This window comes from Danio rerio, chromosome 13 (assembly GCF_052040795.2).
Source record: "Danio rerio strain M-AB ecotype USA chromosome 13, GRCz13ab, whole genome shotgun sequence".
Classification (NCBI taxonomy): domain Eukaryota; kingdom Metazoa; phylum Chordata; class Actinopteri; order Cypriniformes; family Danionidae; genus Danio; species Danio rerio.
Window position 1 is genome coordinate 29,210,938 of NC_141033.1, and position 24,178 is coordinate 29,235,115.

At 37.9% G+C, this 24,178-nt stretch overlaps 2 long non-coding RNA genes across 2 annotated transcripts in view; one reads left to right on the plus strand and one right to left on the minus strand.

Moving 5' to 3' along the window:
- The window catches only part of si:rp71-1h3.1, a 142,777-nt gene that overhangs the window by 106,768 nt on the left and 11,831 nt on the right, over positions 1-24,178 (minus strand).
- On the plus strand, positions 20,934-23,384 carry LOC147841088 (uncharacterized). The gene is made up of 2 exons (XR_015506065.1): positions 20,934-22,683; positions 22,722-23,384. It is a non-coding gene; the product is annotated as an uncharacterized LOC147841088 (long non-coding RNA).

The following is a 24,178-nucleotide window of genomic DNA, read 5'->3' on the forward strand; positions in this document are numbered from 1 at the left end:
TCCAGCAAAAACATGTTTATTGTTCCAAAATATTTCTCCAAAAGTTTCTCAAAAAATGAAATATATTGTGTTTAAAGCGAAAAAAAAAAGGTTTTATTTTTTACCCAGACATTTAAAATGAATATATATTAGAGCAGTAATCACAATACCGTAAAACCGTGAAACCATGATTCTTATCCAAGGTTATAATACCATCAGAATTTTATACCGGCCCACGTTTAATGACAACTGGCCCAGCTGGGATTCAAACCAGCAACTTTCTTGCTATGAGACGACAGTGCTAACTACTGAGCCACCATGCTGCCCAGTTAGATTACTCCATTTTTATAAAACAATTCACTGGTCAGATAAGGACATCTCATCTGGGGACATCTGCTGGTTTCAAGGGTGTAACTAAAAATAAACCAAAAAAATATGAATTTTATTGTTTGTCAGTGTGGATTCAAAGATATGTATCGATATATTTATTTATAGCAGGGTATATACAGAACTTCTTAAGCTGAATTTAATAACTTTTACTACCTTTTTTGATACCTTCAAAAAGAAATTAAAACCAGCACGACTTGCACGAGCAGCAACTATAGTGACGTAAATGAAATATCTTTTCAAATGAAATAACAAATTGCAGATAACATATACATTTAAGTAAAGCCTAGGGATCAATCAAAGGTGTCACAATGGGCCTTGCACCGGTGCTCCTAACTTTAAAAAATTAGGTGCACCCACCAAAAATGAATGAGCACCACTGCAAATGGTATATTTAGGAATTTGTTGTATTTGAAAACAACAATAAATTAAGACTAAAAACCCAGAAACAACTATCTAACTAATGCTGTGATGACTTATTAATATTTGTGCAATAATTTCAAAATGAATGTCTAATAATTAGAAATAAAAATTATTAATGATGACAATGATGTCAATAATGAATTATATTTCTCATGATCATGCTGCCTTGAATGTACTTGAATGGGAGTTATCTGCTATAAAAAGTCCGACTGATGCGCTATGACAAATAAATTTATGGTTTGCATCAAACAAAAAATGAAGCATTGCAGTAATAATTATTTATTTTGCACTATTGTTTTTATATGCATGTCAATTTTATAAATAATCTGCGACAAAACAAACGAAAGATTATAATAAATCATTCAATTCAAGGCTGAAAGCTGCAAAGCAGTCATCAGTAATTAAATAGAAAAATAATATATATGTCAAGAAAGTAAGAAAAGTCTCACTTCTGCCACTCTTTAAAGGTTTTGGTTTGAGTTTGTGTCATTTTAAATGCTTAATTTCATTATGTGCTGATTTTCATTTTTCAGTGTGAAAAAAGCAGGCGAGTCAGCCGACCCAATATATGTGTGCGGGGCAAAGCAGGATTCTCGCTATGACCACTGGCGCAATACAGTTCTTTGTCATGAGCTGCAGTTTCAGTGTAAATTTAGTAAAGGCGAGCTTCTTTGGCGATGATGTGTACAGTGTAAGATTTAACATTTAGCAGACATTTGTGCTGAACACGCAGATGCAACGCATCGAGATTCAGGCAACCTCTCCGACATTCGATTGATTTGGCTGCCAGATCAACATTCAAAACATAATCGCTGTCATCTGTGCCATAGTTTCTAACTTTAGGTGAGGTTTGCAAACCGGTGTACTTTTCACTCTTCAGCTGTTTGCATTTCCCGTGATCACAAAAGCTCCCTCTCATCGGAAAGCCTTGAATGATTGACAGCTGATAAGAACCAATATATAGCGCCAATATAATCGACTTCTTGCAGACATGGTTATAAGCCTCGCGGCTGTAGCAAACTACAGACCTAGGCCAGTCTTTAAATCTTGAATCCTTCAGCAAGAGGTCAGCAAACTTGCATTTGCCCACGTTTTAATCTAATTCTTGAATGAAAGCAAGCTCGCCTATTTGGTTGGCAGCAAGCCAGCTGGGTACCCAGTTTGTTTCAGCGCGCGTGCGCGAACACCACCTCACATGACAGTGCTGCAGGTCCTACTCTGAACATATAAATAAATCCACGCAAAATTTAGAATAAAGGTCTGCACTTAACACAAAATGAAAATGTACCAAAAATAAAAAAATTGGCTCGAAAATGTAATACCTCGTCAGATGACGATTATTACTTTAATATTTTTTAATGCCCTTAATTTTTGGTAATTTTATTTACTACCTTTTACAACGCCGCGGACACCCTGCATAGTTATCATGCTTTGTGTGAGTGGGTCAAATTCAAGTGAGGTTCAAACAGTTTCAACCAACATTTTTGTCCAATTTGCATGAAACACACATACTACATTCAACTGAGGCAACTGTAGACTTTGAGTGAATTAACTGCAGATCTTACATTTACATTTAGTCATTTAGCAGACGCTTTTATCCAAAGCGACTTACAAATGAGGACAAGGAAGCAATTTACACAACTAAGAGCAACAATAAATAAGTACTAAAGGCAAGTTTCAGGTCTGTAAAGTCTAAGAAGGGAAGTGTTAGTAGTTTTTTTTTTTTTTTTTTTTGTACAGTTAGTGTGATATTCAAAGAGGCAATTGCAGATTAGGAAGTGAAGTGGAGACTAAATAGTTGAGTTTTTAGTCGTTTCTTGAAAATAGCGAGTGACTCTGCTGTTCTGATGCAGTTAGGGAGTTCATTCCACCAACTGGGCAGATTGAGCGTGAGCCGTTCGCGAAAGTGATTTTTTCCCTCTTTGGGATGGAACCACGAGGCGACGTTCATTCACAGAACGCAAGTTTCTGGAGGGCACATAGATCTGCAGAAGTGAGTGCAGATAAGAAGGTGCTAGGCCAGAAGTCACTTTGTAGGCAAACATCAGAGTTTTGATTTTGATGCGAGCAGCAACTGGCAGCCAGTGCAAACGGACTAGCAGCGGAGTGACATGTGCTCGTTTAGGTTCATTGAAGACAACTCGTGCTGCTGCATTCTGGAGCAGTTGAAGAGGCTTGATAGAGTTAGCTGGAAGCCCAGCTAGTAGAGAGTTGCAGTAATCCAGTTTGGAGAGAACAAGAGCTTGAACAAGGAGTTGAGCTGCATGTTCAGATAAGAAGGGTCGGATCTTTCTGATGTTATAGAGTGCAAATCTGCACGATCGAGCAGTTCTAGAAATGTGGTCAGAGAAGTTTAGTTGGTAATCAATCGTTACTCCAAGGCTTTTCACCATTTTGGATGCAGTAATGGTTGCCCCATCCATCTGGATTGAAAAGTTATGGTGTAGAGTCGGGTTGGCAGAAACTACAAGCATTTCCGTTTTTGCGAGGTTCAGCTGAAGATGATGATCTTTCATCCAGTGTGAAATATCCAACAGGCAGGCTGAGATACGAGCTGGAACCGAGGGATCATCAGGATGAAAAGAGAGGTATAGCTGGGTATCATCAGCATAGCAGTGGTAGGAGAATCCATGTCTCTGGATGACTGGTCCTAGAGATGATGTGTAGATGGAGAAGAGAAGTGGCCTAAGAACAGAGCCTTGAGGTACCCCAGTGTTTAGATGCTGTAGGTTGGACACCTCTCCCCTCCAAGACACCCTGAATGACCTGTCAGAGAGGTAAGATCTGAACCATTGTATAACAGTGCCCGCAACGCCCAGTGACTCAAGCGTAGATAGCAGGATCTGGTGGTTGACAGTGTCAAAAGCAGCTGACAAGTCCAGCAAAATGAGGACTGATGATTTAGAGTCTGCTTTAGCCAGTCTGAGATCCTCCACGACCGAGAGCAGGGCAGTCTCAGTTGAGTGGCTTTTCTTAAAGCCGGATTGCTTGTTGTCCATGAGATTGTTTTGAGTAAGAAAGTCCAGGACTTGATTGAACACTACTTTCTCCAGAATCTTGGCCATGAATGGAAGCAGGGATACTGGTCTGTAGTTTTCAAGTAGCGTATGGTCCAGGTTGGGTTTCTTTAGCAGTGGGGTTACCCTAGCCTGCTTAAATGTAGTGGGGAATAAACCAGAGTGAAGAGATGTGTTAATTATGTGAGTCAGTGTTGGTATGACTGCAGGAGAGATGGCTTGCAAGAGATGAGAGGGAATGGGATCGAGTGGACAGGTGGTTGCATGGCTAGATAGCACGAGTTTGGACACCTCAGACTCAGAGAGCTGAGAAAAAGAGGTGAGTGTGTGTGGTGTTGGTGTTGTATCTTGCGTGTTTGTTGTAGGTGCAGCAAATTGAGCACTGATTTTTGCAGTTTTGGTGCAGAAGAATGTAGCAAAGTCATCAGTAGTAAGTGTGGAGGATGCGGGTGGAGGAGGAGGATAGAGGAGGGAGGAAAATGTTTTAAAAAGTAGGCGAGGATTAGTGGCATTGTTGATTTTCAGACGGTAATACGTCTGCTTTGCAGAAGTAACCTCAGCTGAGAAAGAGGACAGAAGAGTTTGGTATGTTAAGAGATGTGCAGGATTTTTAGTTTTCCGCCAAATTCTCTCCGCAGCCCGAAGTTTTGAGCGATGCTCACGGAGAGCATCCGAGAGCCAGGGTGCAGGAGGACTGGCACGGGCTGGCCTGGATGCAAGAGGACATAATCGGTCTAGACATGATGCTAGTGTGGAGCAGAGTGTATTAGTGGCACTGTTCGAATCAAGTGCAGCGAGTTTGCGAGATGGAGGAAGAGAGTCTGAAACAATGGTGGATAGTCTATTGGGTGAGAGAGATCGTAGGTTTCTGCGAAAGGTAACCAGTGTTGGAGTGTGTGGCGGCTCAGGAGTAATGTGGATGTTGAGAGACAGAAGGAAATGATCAGATATTTGTAGTGGAGTTACTATTGTTTGATCAGTGAAGCAGTGTCGTGTGTAAATAAGGTCTAGCTGATTACCTGTTTTGTGGGTAGCAGAAGTAGGTGCTCTTTTTAGGTCAAAAGAGGCAAGCAAAGTCTGAAAGTCTGCAGCTTGCGGTTTGTCAACGTAAATGTTGAAGTCACCTAGCACCAATAAGGGAGTGGCAAAATTAGAAAAAGATGAGAGAAGAACATCCAGTTCATCTAGGAAGTGACCTAATTTACCTGGTGGGCGGTAGATGACAACCACATTTATGTAGAAGGGGTGGATAATGGTGACTGCATGGAATTCAAAGGAGCTGATTGTTGGCAGGGACGGTATCAGAGTAAATTTCCATTCTTTGGAAATTAGTAGTCCAGTCCCACCCCCTCTCCCTGTCTGACGAGGAGTGTGGGAAAAAGAGAAATTAGCAGAAAGAGTAGCATGTGTAGCAGTGTCCTCCGGCCTCAACCAGGTCTCAGTTAGAGCCATGAGATTATAGTCAGAATATGTAGCTATGGAGGTAATAAAATCAGCCTTGTTAACAGCTGATTGACAATTCCAGAGGCCCACGGAGAGAGAGAGTTGTGAAATAGTAGATACATGTATTGAACGAAGGTTGTGAGGATTACGCCTGCAGCGTACCTCCCGTGTTTTGCGAGTGTTAGTAACAACAGGAATTAGAAAACACATAATAAAAGTGCACTGACAACAAAAGATAAGTGTAAAGTAAAACAATACAGTAAAGTACTCAAGTGCTTTGTCGGTGTCTTTGCTCGGTGGAGTCGCGCAGGTAGAGTCGATGGTCTTTACCCTCGTCGGTCTTCACACGAGGCGGTCTTCACAACATTATTATCTTAATGATAATAAATAATAAAGGGACATAAAAAATATCAAATTAAATCAATAATAATTCAAACTGAACCGTAAAACCAATCAATCCAAAAACTTTTAGGACAGCTGCTTTGTCCAGTATAAAATTAAGCAAAAACTCACAAGTAGTATAAGCATGTAATAGAAAGTTTAAGCAAACTTACATACATGTATTACATCAATACCACTAAAATGATTTTGCACAATGTCTGGGTTTGTGGGTTGCAGTATCCGGTACCACCAACAGCCTTCCATTTAAACTATAAGTGAGTGTCTGTGGGCCGAACAATCTTCCTTAATATTAATAATGGCTTCATGCGCCCCCTATGGACTGCATGATTACCCCCCGGCACGTTCAGGCGTGCCACGGTACTGCGCAACGAGTGCAGATTATTAATGCTTTTACCAACTTTGCCTCCAAGATCATCTGTAATAACAGAGAACATCCGTTAGCGCTGAATTAGATCAATTAGACGGCACTCTTAAAAGAGGTTACAGAGCAATTCATAAATGGAGCTGTGAGGGAAGACAGGAAAAAAAAAAAACTCAAGCCATGTTATAGTCCATGAATAACAATGAGACTGTATTAGACAGCCTAATAGCAGCGGATCATGCCCAGACCTGTTGAGAGCTCCACTCGCACTACAGGAGTGATAAACTTGGTCTTGTTACCAATGTGATTTATGCCATAGACAGACAAGCCTCAGGTACTGGCAATTGTAGACTTAGATACTGTAGATTCGCTGCTATGAGATTTAAATGACACTGATTATCTGTTGTACACATGATAACATATGTCTAGTTTCTAAATTTATTGTCATTGACTAATTGAAACTTGCTGTGAACTGTTTCTGGAGTTTGTTTCTTGGCTTTAAATAAAATGTTAATAAAAGTGATAAAAATGTATTTACTTTAAGGATTAAGAATAATGGAGTATTATAAGGTTACAAATACACTGGGTCAAGCATTTCAGTTTACAGACTTGACAGTAAGAAGAAAGACGGTGCAAGTCATGATATTTTAATTTGGGACTTACTGTATTTATTTTAAAGATTAAATGGTAGGTGTATTTAGTGTATTATGGATTGTGCTTATTGGTTGTTTTTACCAACAAGATTTGGCATCGAATTAGTCAAAGGCACACCTTACTCTATACAATTTACAATAATGATATCATTACAACTATACTGTAATTATATCTTTATTCTGAATTTATTATCCACCCCACAGGTAAAACCAACCCTCTCTCCTTCTCTCTCTATCTCTCTCAACTATTATTGATGAGCCTTTTATAATTAGATCTGTTTTAAAGAGACCCAGAGTCCAATAAATAAAATAATACAAATATTATTAGTAGGTAGCACAATCTCCTCACAGCTAAAAGGTCGCTGGTTCGAACCCTGGGTGGGTTAGTTGGCATTTGTGTGTGGCGTTTGCATGTTCTCCCCATGTCCATTTTGTGTTTCCTCTGGGGGCTCCGGTTTCCCCCACAGGTCAAAGTAGGCATGGGACGATAACTGTTTTCAAGGTATACCGCGGTTTGGAAAAGTCAAGGTTTAAAAAAACGCAAAAATGTTCTGCTATACTGTTCCTAAGGTATATGTATGATTTTAATTGATTTTGTTTTTTGTTTTTTTTAGACCAACAATATCTCAAGCAGAAAAGATATTTGAAGATTTAGTTTTAAATTGTAAAGAAATCTGTGTTTTGGAAACTAATGAAGACAGCAGAAGTCAATGATTGATTTTTATTATTTAGCCTGACATGTTTGCTGTTCCAAAATATTTTAAGTTTCTCAAAAATAAATATATTTTGTTCGAAAGGGAAAAAGTTTTAGATTTTTTACCCAGACATTTGAAAAGAATATATATTTTAAAGCAGTACTCACAATACTGTCAAACCATCAAACCGTGATATTTTTATCCAAGGTTATTATACCATCAGAATCTTATAAAGGCCTATGCCTAGTCCAAAGACATGCAGTATAGGTGAATTGAAAAAGCTAAATTGGTCGTAGTGTATGTGTGTGAATGCAAGAGTGTATAGGTGTTTCCCAGTGTTGGGTTGCAGCTGGAAGGGCATCTGCTGCGTAAAACCTATGCTGGATTAGTTGGCGGTTAATTCCGCTATGGCGACCACTGATTAATAAAGAGACTAAAGAAAATAAATGAATGAATGAATGAATGAATGAATGAATGAATGAATGAATGAATGAATGAATGAATGACATAGAACAAGTATTTTCTTTAAAATTGAAATCAAGTCGGCATTTCAGAACTGATAGTACTGATAAAGCGCTTTGGCCTTCCCGAGTTCAAATCCCAGCTCGTGGACCTTTCCCGATCATGTACCCCTCTCTCTCTCCCACTTCACTTCCTGTCATTGTATTGTCCTGTCAAATAAAAAAGGTAAAATGCCAAAAGAAAATAGCATTCAATAAAAGCCATAATATTTCAAATTGTGGATTGTGTGGAAACATACAGTAGGTTCCAGCACCCACACTCTGTACAATAATGTAATTTGAATGAAGTGAAGTGAATGAAGTGTCTATGCCTATATATTGTAGACCATTTTAATGTGGTGATGTCATTGGCCCATGAACATTTCCTGCTTGTTATCAAACTATTCCATAACTGTAACAAGAGGCAATTCAATCATAACTTCATGTTTAAACAGCTATCATTATTTATCAATACGTGGCTCTTTTTAGATTTTCGGAAGCTATAGAAAGTAAAAATATAAAACAGGAAATACGTTGGGACCATTGTTTATGTTTGCATTCCTCAAAATAGTCTATATGTGTATGTTTACTTATTGCTTTTTATTTTTTTATTGTATCAGGCTATTCTTAAAATACTACCTTCGAAAGTCCACTAAAAAAGTCACTCTTCCAGGGACAATAAAGTATACAACAACAACTAAGTGGATAAAATGGCACATTTGTCTTTCCAGAAGGGGCACAGCAGTTTTCCAGGCAAAAGAATCACGCAAGGGGTCCTTTTATAAGCAACCCACATTTCCCATTTATTTGCAGAGGAATTTTGCCACATAATGTCCAGACACTTTTTTCCCCTCTTTTCTTTCTTCCCTCCGTTTTTTTTTTTTTAAATCTCTTGATCTTTAATCTCTGTGCCAGTGCCTGTAATACAGATTATGGCAGCAAGCTACTGACAAGTCAGTTAAATCTTAGCTGGCTGACAACTCTGGCACCGGAATTATTTGAATACAATTCTCATAAGGGAAAATGTTTTAATAACAGGCAGCCAGCGTGAACGCAACCGCATTGGAGGGTCAGATTTGGCGGCCACTGACTCGTATTAAAATCAGCAAACAAAGCCCAGAGTGCACAGAAATCCTCGCCCAAGTTGTGCGCATATGAAGGGTGTATATTAACTGTCTGCGGTGATAGCGCTGGTAGGGGTTGAAGATGTTTAATGACACATGATCTGTTATTCAAAGCAACATGACAGGCCCACAGAGAGACTGATTTTGCATACTCCACTTATGTCTTCCAGTAATTCACATCAAATCGGCTGCAAAGAATCACATATCGCCTGCTAAGTCACCTGCAATACCTGTCTTAAACATTGTAATAGTGCCCACGTACCAGTCGCAGCAGTTTCACTCGACCGGGCTTAGTTGAAGTCAAAGGAAGGGAGAAGAGATACACAAAGAGAGTGAACATGCTGCCCTCCTCTCTGCCGCTCTACTGGCTGTTCAGACTGCTTTACGCACACTACAGGCTGGCTAATTATCATGGGGTTCTATGCGATCCCCCCTTGCCCCCCTTCAATGGAGCTCAGCACACCCCCACATCCCCTGCGGGCATGGGACGCACTGACAGTAATCTCCCTGTGACAGCACTTGGACGTGCCGTCATTAAGCCGTCCGTGTTATTGAGATGATAGCCCTGAGAATGTGGCCATCGTGCCAAAGAGAGCGAACGATGAGCCGCTCTTCCTCTCCAGCTGAAAGACAATGAAAAAGAAAGAAAGACAGAGGGAGGACAGACAGTTTTCGTCTTTTTTCCAAAAAGCTACAGCAGTTTAATCCATGCTTTTGCCAAGGAATGTTTTGCAGACCATATGTTGACTTAATTAAATATAAAAATCAAGTTAAAAATAGCTCCTCCATAAGAGAAATGCACAACAAATCTGATTTAAGTAGGTAAAAAAGGACGTGTTTACACAATTTAAACTTGTGTTGTTCCAATCTTACACAATTTCCCTCTCTATCTGTATGAAAACACAAAATGCCATATTGTGTAGATTCTCCTGGTTGCTCTTTTCCATACATTGGAAGTTGAGTTGTCCCAGCAGGCACACAATGTCATATGATGTTGATCTTTAATTCTATTTTGGTTGTGACATCAAGTGACCAAAATTGAACATCAATTTGCAGTCTAACACTGGCGACAGCTGACATCTAATACCCACGTCATCTGGTGTTGACATTTGGTTGGTTTTTGGCTGGGGCATCAACTCCCTAAAATCCATCGTCATCATAGGACATCCACTCCGGCCCTGCATTATATGGGACTCCTTCTCAGCCCTGGAGTTTCAAGCCTTAGACCCGCTCACTTCAGTTCACGACTGACTATATTAAGATAACGTCATTTCAAGTTCAGTACTAGGGTTGGGCGATGTCGACCAATTTGGAATCGTACGATGTGCACGACATGTCTGAAAAGCAAGGAGGGATTCGTGGGTGAGAAGGGTGCACGACTTATTTGAGGACCGGGAGGGGGATTAGCGCTTCTTTGCGGGCATTATGAGTCCCGCAAATGCAGAGAGACTCCCGGAACTTTCGGGAGACTTAGGATGACTGAATATCATGTTTAACACCTACAGTGAGACGCGATCCAGCAGTACATCCTTGATAATCTGTCCGACGTGTAGTTTGTGTGTGTGTGGTCACGTGATGTGCGTGTTCAGCGGACGGAGGGCTGTTCAGAAATGGTAGGGAAAACATTGTGGATGTGGATCATTTTCGTTCTAAAATGCCATTTTAACACTAAGACATGTTAGTGTAAACGGGGCCAAAGTGTATATTTTCGCGAGTGGATTCGCGACAAAGGGCAAGGCGGAGGATCGGCGATCGTGCATCGTCTTGTCTATTGGCCATTGGCGATGGATGGATTATAGTCTATCGGCCCAACCCAATTCAGTACTTCACAGATTTACATTATGCAATGTTTAACAGTATCAGAATCTATTTTCTGTAAGAATTAGCACACATAAATATCCAAATCAACACAAATATATATTAAGCTATATGTATAAAATAAAGATTAAATTTAAATGTATTGAATTTTCTAATAACACTATCATGACTTTCTCAAGGAAACAGCTGCTTTATAACTTCAAATATTTTTCAAAAATACAAGAACATTAATGGGTAGCTAAATCTTCAACACTATTCTTTAAAACATCACTATGTCCTTTTCTGCAATATCTAACTATACATTCTGTGCAAAATTGCTCACAGATATCCAGTCTTTAAACACAAATTAAGAATAAAACAAGTATTGCACTGTTATCTGCCAAACATTTTTAAGCACAGCATTACTTTCTAATGATGGCTTTCCCACACAGTTAAGTCAGCTTTATTAATGTAGTGAATCATATGATTTCATTAATTGTCTCAGGGCATTTTTCGTTGAATAGGTGTAATATTTAATAATACTAATAATTCAAATTCTTATATTCACACAATGACAACCCTACCTGCCTATTTTAGTGTGTTGGGACTGGTGGTTGGTAACGTTACAGAACCTGGCTCATCAATGTTAGCAGCAAACAGTACAAGAAAACATTCGATACATAAATGGTGGTTTGCAGACATTTTAGTTTTGTCCTGCCCCTAACGAGCTTAACATTAACTTACCGGCTGTTTCATCATCCTGTTGTACTCTGGCTGCCACTGGTTTTAACAAAAAATATACAATTTTTTTTTTTTTATTCTGGACTTTTCAACGCCACCTTTGCGCGGTTTTTCACCTCTCGCATATCTCTTAACAAATAATTTTGCAGAAGAGCAAGGTGCCGCTGTTGGGGAGTCAAATGATAATTACATAATCATTAACTTGCGGGCCTGCAGCTGGATATTAAAGTCTAACATTAGTAGACGTTCATCTGTGGTTGATTTTATTTGTTGTGAACTAACTAAAATTTATCTTGAATATTACACGTTAAAGTCTGACCTCAAACTGACGTTGAATTCTGTCGTCAACCCGATTTACACATAGAACCAAAATTCAAAGTTAGGCCGACAATGGAGCCCAACTTCAGTTTTATGTCTGAGTGATGTCCAGTGCCTGCTGGAGTTTAACACAGACTGAGAGGCTCAGTGGTTAGCACTGTCACCTTATAGCAAGAAGAACACTGGTTTGAGTCCCGGCTGGGTCAGTTGGCCTATCTCTGTGGAGTTTGCATGTTCTCCCCGTGTTCGCATGGGTTTCTTCCAGGTGCTCTGGTTTCCCCCACAGTCCAAAGACATGTGCTATAAGTGAATTATTATGAGTGTATGAGTGCGTGTGAATGTGAGAGTGTGTGTTTCCCAGTACTGGAAGGGCATCCGCTGCATAAACATATGCTGGTATAACTGGTGGTTTAATCTGATGAGGTGGCCCCTGATAAACAAGGGACTAACCCAAAGGAAATTGAACGAATGAATGAAAACAACGGTAGAAAAATCATAAAATCAAAAGGGAACCAATGGGTCCAGGTTGAGCTCATCACAAAGCTTATAACTCTCTCTTTGTAGCCATCCAATCACAGTGGAGAATGGTGAGGGACATTATCAAATCAACTGACCAACCAGTGCTGGAAACGAACAATAGTATCTGGATGCTGCCTTTATGATGCAAGCTGAGATTGGAGCTCAGTGATGTTACTGTAAGGGGTAGAATTAGAAGTGGGGTTAGATAAGCCCTTTAAAAAGCATTGCATGCAGCTCAGATTGCACTGCACCAAGTCTGCAATCAGACCCCTCTCGAAATGGATGGAATGGCACTACCATTAATGAGACACATTCAATGAAAACAACATCATAACCAAGCATTCAAGAGTGTCAACATCAACATGTGTTTGCAAATGCAATGAACTGTAAATGCAAAGAATACACAAGCTAAAAAAAAAAAAAAAAACTTTCATTAAACTGGTTGTAAATTTTTAGTGTAATAATTAAATATAATCTATAAATTATTAAATGTAATATCACTTAAATAAAAAAGTGCTTATATGGAGATATTTATATTGTTTGTTTTATTTTATTTTATTTTTTTATGAGGGCTTAGAAAATCAGACCAGTTGGAGATTGTTATTAAACTCAAGGTGTCATTAACTGAATAATCTTCATTTTATGAAACTAATAAAAAAAAAAGAGACTGTATAATTCATATTTTTAAATTATAAAGATTTGGTTATATTTGTGTAATTTTGCATATGTGAGAAGTCATTTCTAAACAAAGCAAATGTCATCTAATAAGGCAAAGATTATTGGAATATGCTTTACAAGAAAATACTACTTCAGGCTATTTAATTATATGTATCAGTTGCCATTTATTTGTAATTGTTTGTGAAATGTAATAGCAATTTCAGAGTTATTTCAGAGTAATATTGTTTATACTTTTTTCACAGTTTGCATCAGCTCTCAAATCTCATTTAGTGCAATTTAAATATGCGTATTTTAAAATTTAGAACATCACTGTCAGCAGCAATGACATTTGGCATCACTGGCATCTTCATGACATCTCATCCCAATTTGAAATGGCTATATTTGAATGCAGTTTGAGAACTTTTGCTAAAGGGGAACAATTTCAATGTATTTTTTTTTTTTAAACAGAGTTGTGTCTTAGAAGTATTTTAGTGCAGGCATCATATGCATTGCTTTTAAGATACCTTTGGTCACAATGTTCTCCCAATGCATTGAAGAGCATCATAAACACGCAGCTAAATAATTCCTTTTAACACAAGAATGAGTAAACAATCATAAAAAAATTCACATTTAGGTAGACTAACCATTTAACACAAACCATTTGATAAATAACAAAACAAGAGAAAGAACTGAAAGATCAGATAAGAGAAAAAGTGAGTGAGAGAGAAGAAGAGAGAGAAAAAAGGAGAAAACTTTCTTATCCCCCTCCTCTGCTTTCAGAGTCTCAGTGCCCTGACAGGGAAACAGATGGCAATTTAAGCAGAGAATTTATGAGCGCCACAATCTTAATGTTGCATAAAGAAAAGAAAAAGACTCGCATCAAGCCCACTGACAAATGTACTCGCTAATATTAATGCACTCCTCATTCATCCAATATGCTTCCTAATTGCTTTTCTGTACACAGTAATATGGCACCTGCTGCTCAGCCCCTGCTCCGACGTTCAGGAACCAGGCAAGGCATGGGCCGCCACTGGCCCTCGCGCCGTGATGGATGCAGGGCCGTGCATCACGCACCGAGCCTGTCAGGCAGCATAATTAAAATTTTAGACTTACAGCCGAGAGAGAGAGAGAGAGAGAGAGAGAGAGAGAGAGAGAGAGAGAGAGAGACAGAAAAGTGGTAAACAATCAAACAGAAAACACAGCCACTGCTCAAAGGCATCTTCACAGTCAGTTCACACACTCTGAACACCTTTAGAATAGTGACTGACACCATCACACACACACACACACACACACACACACACACACACTCACACTCACACACACACACACACACACACACACACACACACACGAACAAGCATAATAATCTAACTAAATTGTAAATTATTTTGTGTCAGCACTATTTATTGTACAAGACACTATTGTGCTGCCTTTCAGTTATGCTGAAATAAATAAATAATAAAATAAGGATTACAGTATTTATGAAAAGAAATGTTGAGTAAATTAATTGCAATTTGCAGCCTATTGTACATTTTAGGCCACACACTGATATATAGTTGACTAATTTCTGATTATTTTTTACTAAAGTTGTTCAAATCGCATTGATTTTAATAGGAAAATTTAGTACTATTATTTATATTGTATATTGATATACAGTAATATTCAATTATTCGTCAGAAATGAGCATTTAAAAATTACATTATACCAGTCTATAAAATTAAGTTTAATTAAATAAATGAATAAACAAATACAGTAAATACATGCATGCATAAATACAAACACAACTAAATTTGTAAAATGTTATGTTTACAATAAATTTAAATCGTTTACAATAAATTTAAATCGTTGTATATATATATACATACATACATACATACATACATGTATGTTTTCTTTTTTATTATTAATTTTAATGCTATGTGGCCTCCTAACTTTGTTAAATTAAAAAAAATATATACAATTTAAATATTTATTAAATATTTAGCTGTTTTTTTTTTTTAATCAAATAAAAAACTAGAGAGAATCAAATTATGAGCAATGTACTTTTATTTTGTGTATTAAGTATCCTATTAGGTATCTATTTAATAAAAAAATAAATAAATAATGCCTCACAGCAAGAAGGTCGCTGGGTTAAGCCCTGGCTGGGTCAGTTGGCATTTGTGTGTGGAGTTTGCATGTTCTCCCAATGTATGTGTGGGTTTCCTGCGGGTGCTCCGGTTTTCCCAAAAACATGTGGTAAAGGTGAATTGGGTAAGCTTAATTGTAAGTAATTTGATTCTAGAGTATTAAAAATTAGAAGCATTTATTTTTTGGAAAATATTTGTCCAAAAAATATATTAAACAGTAATACAGAAATACACAGATATACAGAAAATTATTTATTTTCTGTATTAATTATTTTAAAAATTAATTATTTTGTTGTCATTTTTGTTTGTTTATTGTGGCTGACAGTTAAAATGTGACTTGGGTTTATGTGAGATTTAACCACATACCTTGTTTATTGTTATGTCTTTTAAATCGCCGTCAGATCAGTATCAAAGATCTATTATTGGGTCAGTTTACAAGAGTTAATTGTTATTTAAGTAAAGAAACCCATGCTTTCTCTCCTACTCTCTCCTTTAAAAACAACACTCACTTTAAACGTTCTTCCTGTAGTTCCTGTATGCTTAACGGAATTACACCTTGCACAGAGTCATTTGGGATAATGTAGATCCTCCCTATAGCTCTTGTCATTAACTCTATAACAGCTGCTGTTAAATGCATTAAATTGTACTATAATGAGCAAGTGAATTGCAAGCAATTACAGAGTTAAATTGAATAAATCCTCAGAGCAATAAATTGTCCTTTCTCTTTACTTCAGATTTAATTGATGCATATTCATATGGAGACCCACGCATATCATTTCCAGGGAAACAATGCTGTCTTTTCAGTATCACTTTCAATATCTGGAATTACTAACTGGTAATCACCAAAAAGATAAAGAAGTAAAAAAATAAATACACAGCACTTGTTTTAAAATACAGGCATATAATGCAAAAGGGTAAAAGCCCAATAAAATACTTTGAACTAAAAGTATAAACCTGCGTAGAAAAGGGCATAAAAATAAATAAACAACAAAAATAAATAAATAAATAAATTGACCGCTCATGAAATGCCTGCAAATAACAAAACATAAACTCCCTTTGTTTGTACTTGTTTAATTGAAAGAGTTCATTTATAATATCACTTTATTTTATCTATTATTATTACTATCATTATCATCATTTTTATTTTTATTTTACTTTTATACATTTTCTATATTTAAATAAAATGTATTTATTTTGTTGGTATTTTTTTTTTCTGTTTGTGTCTGTGTTGTTACTTAACCCTGTCCTGGGAGTTTTCTTTGCGTTTTAAAATATAAAACTACTATTTAATATTTTAAAAAATCTTTTCAAAATTAAAACAATTAAAATAACTAATGAATACACAACAGTGCTGTTTAATGTGACTAATAAATAAAGAAAATGACTGATTTGCTGTTAACACTATAAAACAACATACATCTCAAAAGTATTCCCGATTTATGACTCTAGCACACACACACTCGCACGCACGCACACACTCACACACATGCACGCGCACAGGGCTCTACAGTGTTTGGTTCTGGCTAGTTGTGTAAGGAACTAACTCTGTTATGTGTGTAATGGGGAGTGTTGTGCACCTGAAGGCACTTGTCAACACAGGATCCCAGGAGCTGGCAGCAGCCGGGGGCCCCAGCGCCACACATCTGCTGTACCCACTTCCAGTGGGCGCACATATCAAACACACAATCCGTTCAGACGAACAACAACTGTGAAAAAACCCTCTTGTTTTACATGAAAGCCATCAAAAACAAAACATTCAGGGATCAAAACAATGTATGTTATATGCGCCTTTATTTTTACCAATTAGAATGTGCTGTTTTTTCGTTTTTGTTTTTATTGTTGACCATAAAAAAATAAACGACAATTAAAATTGTCATCCATTAAAATTGAGTGTATATTCAGTATAACAGTAGTTTACGTAATGTTAAGTAAAATAGCAATTTAAAGGCACAAATTACAAATACTAATTATTGTCACTTTTTAATTTTATACTTTAAAACTTTTCTTGAAACATTAGTGTAACTAATTTATCTTAGCTAGAGCTTTCAATAGTTTAAAACATGAAAATGATCAATTTTATTACATTATATTTTAATAATTAGAGGTTGCATGTTGTTTCACTTTTATATAAATATATATTTTTATTCTCATTGACAAAAGAACATTGCCATCTTTTTAAACAAATGTTGACACATGGAAGCAGATGATTTGCTTTTACTTCCACTTCAAGTCTTTATTTGCTTTCTATCTATTTAAAGTTCCCTTTAAAATGTTATTAGATGGGATTGAACTTGAAATCTGTTATACCATTTGACAATTGTTTGCACTTTGACCACAGAGTATCGCTCTTTCTTTTGCAAAGACTCAAATTATTAAAAGTACTTGAATAAAAATGTCTATTTTGAATATAACTGCTGACAGTTACAGTTGACTCTACAAATAAATACTGTAATACTGTTTCACCAGGTGAAAATATGTGATTGTTAGAAATGTATTTAGAGCGTCATGGTGGTGTAATGGGTAGCACAACTGCCTCACAGCAAGAAGGTCACTGGTTCGAGCCTCAGCTGAGTCATTCATGTTCACATGGGTTATCATACGGGTGCTACGGTTTCCCCCACAGTCCAAAGACATGCGCTATAGGTGAACTGGGTAAGCTAAAATATCCTTAATGTATGTGTGTAAGAGTGTGTATGGAGGTTTCCCAGTGATAGGTTGCAGCTAGAAGGTCATCTGCTGCGTAAAACATGTGCTGGATAACTTGGCGTTTCATTCTGCTGTAGCGACCCCAGATTAACAAAGGGACTAAGCCAAAAAGAAAATGAATGAATGAATAAATGTATCTGTCACTGAATCTTGTTTCAAGAGATTCCTTGAAAAATGCTGATTCATCCAGTAATGAAGCAAGTAAAGTCTTCATAGGAGAGTTGTTCAAACACATTTGGCAGCAATAAATCTTTTTTAGAGCCTCTAGTAAATTACAAACATCATTTTATCCACAAAGCAGCAGGGCTGCTGAATAACCATTTGCATCTCATCCGATTTTTTTGTTTTTGTTTTTCCTCCTAGCGTGTGTAACAAGGACGTGGTGGGCTGCAGCTCTTTCCTCAGCCGTGTAGAACTACTCGCATTCAGACCGCCTCACACATAGCATTTAACACAGCATGGGCATGCGTTTGCACATCTCAACACCTTACATTACCGTGCTCATCTGTGCAATTGCATTCCTGAGACAGCTGCAAGTTCCTGCCCACATCCCACAAACACTCTCTCTCCTTCAATGTCACAAACACAGGCTGGGGCCCGGGACCGCTTTTTTGCATCCGTGAGGTAATAATTGGGTTGTATTTTATGGTTTGTGTATTTTAAGATTGTGAGAAATAGCTTGGCTGAATAAATCATTCATACGTTTAGAGTGATTACCGGAGCGAGAAGAGGGGGGAAGCTGGATCGCCCAAGATAGATTACCCATAATGCATTTCAAGAAGGCAACTAATTAGCAGAAGAAAGGTCAAGTAAAACCAGAAAGTGATTAGAGAGAGGAGACAGAAAAAGAGAGAAGAGAGAGCGAGCGAGAGATGTTCACGTTTAGTCACTTTTGGAATGTGGCCAGAATTTTTTTTCTTCTTCTCGCCGCCTCAATAACCGAAAGCAGTCGCTTCAATATTTAATGAAATGCTTATGTTGTGGCACCTGGACACATCCGTATCCACAGCGACCCGCTGGATCCCAAGTGGGTCATTACTGTAGCCATTTGCAAAGGGCACGGGCCTCTCTCCGCCAGCGATGATGCCAGTCTTCAGGAATCTGCTGCAAAACAGCAGGGGACGTGGGGGCGGTGCCGTACCCATCTACCGGGAGGACAGAGAACCGCTGCAGAGGAGAAAAAAAAAAGCAACAACAACAGCCTGACGATGCACCCAGAGCAAAGCTACTCCCACTGAGCCCTGCAACGCTACAGCCCGCAGCAAGGCTTCTGCTGCCTTCTACGCCCAGAGATTACAGCGCACTGCCAGCGCGCGCACACAGCGGACACATTTCTTCTGGCGCATCTCTCCTGTCAACAGCGAAAACACAGCTTTGCGCTGGCACCATGCGTTAAGCGCCCCCCTCCTCCCCCTTAATGATCCAATGCATCAATACCTTCAGCCATCAACGGGGAGCAGATGTCCTCCGTTACCGTATCCTGGGCCGGGATTGGGAGCTCTGCTTTAAAAAGCATTAGTCTCCAGGTCCAGGATGGCTGTCTCACCGTTGCCCGCCACCCGCTTCCACTGGCAGGTGATCCCGGGGCCTAATGGAATTTAATTACTTCAGCCACATTAATCATGGCTACAGTGGAGCAGCCACTATTTCATCTCCACTCTTAGGGGTTATTAGTACAAATACACTGTCAAACTGCATTGTGGAAGTGGCATTTTAGGTGTCATCGCCTGTACATTTATTAAAATCTATATCAATATCTTTCAGCGGACACTGCTCTCCCAATCCCTCCTCCCCGGCCGTCTCCTGTGCACATTAGGGTTTCAGACAAAGTTTCCTGGCATGAAGTGACATCGGGTCTGAGAAACTTTTCCTTCATTAATTCTTACCTGCCACTCCTGCCCGTCGTTTGACGATTGATTGGACGTGGCTGGCAAGGACAGCAGAGCAGCGCTTCAAGACAACACTCTGAAATAGAGACTTCATGCCCTGCCTCCACAGAGGTGTCAAAAACATTACTCAATTCATTATATTATTAATGGTCCGATAGAGACAAGTGTTTCTTTTTTTTTTCTTACAATGGTATGGTTAATGTTTTAAACATGATAATTGGTGACGTGCTGTATACCTGTTTTATTTTTTCTGTCGTTTTAAACCTTAATAAAGGAATTTTGATTAATTGATTGACTGACTTTTATTCATTCATTCATTCATTCATTCATTTTCTTTCAGCTTAGTCCCTTTATTCATCAGGGGTTTTACACAGCGGATGCCCTTCCAGCTGCAACCCAGTATTGGGAAATATCCAAACACACTTATTCACACATATACACTACGGCCAATTTCGTTTATTCAATTGACCTTAAATGCCTGACACATGTCCTTGAACTGTGGGCACCGGAGGAACACGAACAAGAACTCCACACAGAAACGCCAACTGACCGAGCGACCTTCTTGCTGTAAAGCTCAGTGCTAACCACTGAGTCACCGTGTTACCTATTTATTTATTTGTTTGTTGGTTTTTTGTTTGCTTTAACTTATTCCATGTAAAATAAATCAGGTTATTTTCCCCCTAGTCGTTTAAAAAAGCAAGCCCTACAACATTTTCATGATGATGATGTTTATTATTATTATTATTGTTATTATATCAATAATAATAATTATTATTATTATTATTATTATTATTACTATTATTTTATTAAATATTTCTTCGTATTATTATTATTATTATTATGGTCACTTTATTTTAAGGTAAAATTTGCTATTAATAAATCATTAACTAAATCTTGTAGCTCAAACTACCAATTTGCTGCCTGGTAGTAGTTGGTTAGGTAGTAGTTGTGTTTAGGTATATGGAATGCAAAAAAAATATCATACTTAAGTACTAATAAATAGTCAATATCTTAGTAATAAGCTGGTTATAAGCCAGTAATTAATAGTGGAACTTGGTACTTGAAATACTTTATGATAAAATTTGCTGAAAAACATTATATTTAAACATTAATTGTACCATTTTATTAAATGAAAAATAATAATCTTAACACTTTATTTATTATATTTAACTAATATTTAAAAATTCTAAAATAGGTTTCGTGGGGGGTTATCCTTTGCATTTTCTCTTCTCTTCCTCTAAAGAAAAGTCCACACACACACAATTGCTCAGATGGTAAAAGTTTGCCATTTTCAAGAAACAGCTATTTAACACATCAACTTCACCACCTTAACAAACCTTAACACTGGCTTTCATGTAAGTAACATATTCTTTAAACCAAAGCAGCACTTTAAACACACATTTATTTTAAAACCACTCACCCAAGGACCAGGTGCTGGTTTGTTGTTTTAATTATCATTTCTAGCCTTGAAATAAAAATCAATAAGTAGATTCCCTGAACCCTCATTATCCCGTTTCCAGTATTTCATAGTAAAATAAAAAAGCCACAATAGTAATATGAGGAATTTGAGCCTTGCTGCTCTGAAAACTCAAAGGTCAGGGAAATTAATTTTACTGACTGTGGAGGTGAGCAAAGGGAAAAAAAGGTGAAACCACAATAAAAACTCTGGCTATACAAAATATTTCAACAGCAGGTAATTCAGCATTTGCTGCTCCATACATGTTAATATCTATTTGATGCAAGAGGATTTGAAGACTGAGACCTGAAACTTCACCTTCTCGCAAACCTTAACCTCAAGCTTTTTTCACCAACTTCCAAATGTGACAAGCTCCTTTAAACAAATCTCTTTTTCCATGCATTTCAAAATGCCAATTTGTAGACATGCTTCAGATAATAAATAATCCAATAGAAATCACAGCAAAAAGTCCACTCGAGTGGCAATTAAAATCAGCTTCAAGATGGGCAATACAGCAGTTCTAAACCAAAAGAGTCTTTACACATAAAACATGCGCAGATTCAAAGCAAACAGCAGCCTAAAGCACTGCTTTGATGAGGATACACCTATCAATAAGAACATAATATGATCTACATCAGAGAGCTTCACAACCAGACTAAAAGCCTATAGCACTAACAAATACAAAGAAAGCGCTGTTAACAAAGGCATCTGAATAGGCCCTGAGCTATATAGATCACCATACCATTGCAAGCCAATGCAGGCGCATGCGTGACGTTATGTTGCTGTGGCTCAGGTAGCCAGAGAGGATTCTGGGTGTGAGAATGCGAGCGGTGGAACCCTCTGGATCCCTGCCACTCATCTGGCCACCTTCCTAAGCAGGGCAGAAAATCAAACAAGTAGGAAAGAATTAAATAAAAGCAAGAAGAAAAATGATTTCTTATAAATAGCAGGCTTCGCCAGAAGGCATAGGAAATGAGAGCAGCGAGGCGCAGGAGAGGAGCTTGAGCTTGACACGGGTCTTAAAATTGAGAGGGGGCGGAATCAGGGACCTATTGCGCAAAATGGCTCCAACCAAAGCAAGGATTAGTGTTCCTGCCTCCACAGCCAAGATTCTCCAGAACAACTAATCACCTTCAAGTTCTCGCGTTTTTTTTTTCTCCTCTTCACTGTCTCTCGCTCTCCTTCTCACTCCCTTTCTATCCTCTTTAAAGTATCATTTCACCCCTCACAGCCATTATGGCTAAAATTAAGCAGAGAGTGTTCTGCCAGCACCGATTAGACACATCCCTGGATCCACGCTGAGGAGAAGGTGTCATGTCAGTTACAGCTCTGAGAAGAAATGTGCTTCCCTGCGATCGTCTACAGACTGAGAAAGCGACTGTGCCACCCAGCGAAAGGCTTGTGGTGAGAATAGTAGTTACGATTCGGTTCAGGGGCTAAAATATCAGTCGGCAATTAGAAAAGAAAAGCAATGTCGTACAAAAGCCGTGGAACGTTTTGTAAGAAAAGCAATGTCGTACAAAAGCCGTGGAACGTTTTGTGCGAACGTGCTAATAGACTTCAGCACAGTTTGAGTGTTAAACAACTCGAAATCAAGAAAAATAATATACTTTCAAGTGAGCTTAATTAAAGTTATCCTGCAATGAGAAAAAATGTACATGCGTTTACAGCTGTATGAATATTCTAGTAGCTTGAATTCATTGACTACAAAACAACGGTTTGCATATCAGTCAGAAGCATGCAGTGATCAATTAGCCTAATGCAAAGAAACAAACAAGCGCTTCTTTGTTGTTGCTTAAAAATACAAAATGCAGACATCAGCAAATCGCACATTCACACTTTAACCCAGTTCCAAGAAAAAGCTGAAGGAGAAACTGAAGTTTTTATAATTAGCTATCAGAGGGATGCGCACGAGAATGCGTGTTTACTTCATTTATAAACAGACGGAGTGTTTGTACACCTGTTTAACGTGACATTCTGCGAGAGATCTGCATCTCACAAGCACGGCTGCATCTACAAAGGGCAGCGATGATGTTGATAAAACAGTTATTTCATAATCACCAATGATCTGAAGAACTGTGCCGCCATGGGAAGTTTAAATGAGGCTCAGATAAGTCACCTTCAACTTTAAGAGTTTTGTCTGACCTTTAGTTCTATAATGTTTAAAAAAAAAACTAAGAAAAGAAAAGTCAAGAAAAGAAATGAAAAAAAAAACACAAAGGAAGAACGATAGCTCTATGATTTCTCTCTAGTTCTATTTGGAGGCAGATGAAATGGGTCCTGCATACTTGCAAATGACTGGGAAATATGCAAGTAATTTACCGTTAAATTCCATAACAGGAAAACCTAATTGTACAGCATGTCCAGCCTAATTGAATTGTTCGACAAGTGCATTACTGTTATGGAAATAATACTGACAGGAGTGATAAGAGATTGAACGCGAGACACCGAATGGGGAATAAAGCTATTAGGCTAAAATAGGAAAGAGAGAAAAAAAATGTAATCCCACACAGAAAGTCATTTGGTGAAACGTGTAAAACAAGAAGAAAAACTAAAATAAATAAAATGTTTGAAATTATAATACTAATAGTAGTAATAATTTTAATAATGATTACAACTAAACTACAATAAAAAAAAATCAATAATTTAACTAAATAAGACTATATAAACTAAGATCTTAATTAGACGCAATTATGTGTTACAATACAAAACACAACCTCTTTATTTTTACCACAAAATGGATCAACTTTACATTTAAAACAAATGCTATGTTTGTAATGTAAATAAAGCCCTAAATAGCATGCTCAATTGTCTAAAACCATGTAACAGCTTCATGCACCCACAAAAAAAAAAAGCCCTTTTGCGTGACCGGACTGGAAAGACCACCCTCTGCTGGTCAGAGAATAAAGTGCAGTTGACCCTTATCCACTTCAATGCAGAGGCCTGTCATCTAACAAAAGAAGCAGCTTGTTTTGAACCAAT